The following is a 1,282-nucleotide window of genomic DNA, read 5'->3' on the forward strand; positions in this document are numbered from 1 at the left end:
AATAAAAAATTATATTTAAAAAAAGATGTTATATAGCACAGTGAGTTTTTACACTAAAATTGAATCCTCATCCTAATAACCAATGATTAATGTAAGCCTATATGTATTTGAGAAAATAAATATTTCTTATACTAAAAAAAAGATAATATTTAGAATGTAATAAAGAGCTGTGCTGGTCTAGGAAGATAGTGGTTGTAGAGTCCTTTCTAAGAATAAGACACTTGAAGATATATCAAACAATTTAACTGTAACCATCATGCCATCCTGTTAAGGGAAACTAAACAAAATCATCCTATGAAGGAAAAGAACAATATAATTTCTGATTTTCCTGTTTTCTACCTTAAAGACCACCTGAAGTCGTAATGTAATTGTAGTACCCTTAATTGGGGAGGCATAGGACAAATGCCCTCCATTAATTACTTTTCTGCTGTGATAAAGTATTGTGAGAAGGAGAAAATTATGGAAGGAAGCCTTTATTATGGTCTATAGTTCAAGAGGGAGAAGTATCCATCATGGAGGCGAGACTTGTAACACATGGCAGGCCAGCAGGCAGAAATGGGGGTTAAGACCACACAGTTTCAAATGTGATCAAGAAGCAGAGAGAGAGAGAAAATTAGAATTGAGGTGTGGATATATAATCTCAAAACCCATCCCAGTGATATGCAACTTTCATCTAGGAAGCAAGTACTTATATACCTGAACCTTTGGAGGGTATTTGTTATTCAAAACACTCAGGATGGTATTTACAATTGTGTTAACATTGGGCCTGCCATTGAACAGTCTCATTGCTTGCTTTGCTATGAATATTGATGGGGCAACTAGGTTTATGCTTGTCATTTTTGTAAAAACTGGTCAATTTCTTCATTGTGGTTATTTAGTCTACTATGTTCCAAAAATTGAATTCATCCTGTCACTAGAATTCTAAATTGCTAAGGGAAAATTTTGCCTATACTTCATTAGTCAAGGCTGGAACAGGGGAAGGACCTTTGGTTTGAGTTAGACATATTGTACTTGCCTTTTTCATTCTGTAGCCCACACAGTGTATTGAACAATAATCTCTTCCACTGTGTTTTAAGCTTTGCTATATATGCTTTCTACAACGTGATATTTCTTGTGAAAAATTATGTTTTGGAAAACTGAGAAGGAATGATGCGCATTTTCACATCTTTAGTGTGTAGACTCACTTTAATGTTTGTTTTAGAATTATATTTAAATAATTTCTGGTGATTTACCTGACACACACATATGTAAATATAGATATATTATTCACTATACACCCTGG

The sequence above is a fragment of the Alexandromys fortis genome, unplaced genomic scaffold (assembly GCF_014885135.2).
Source record: "Alexandromys fortis isolate MF-2015 unplaced genomic scaffold, M_Fortis_MF-2015_v1.1 scaffold_35, whole genome shotgun sequence".
NCBI classification, from domain to species: domain Eukaryota; kingdom Metazoa; phylum Chordata; class Mammalia; order Rodentia; family Cricetidae; genus Alexandromys; species Alexandromys fortis.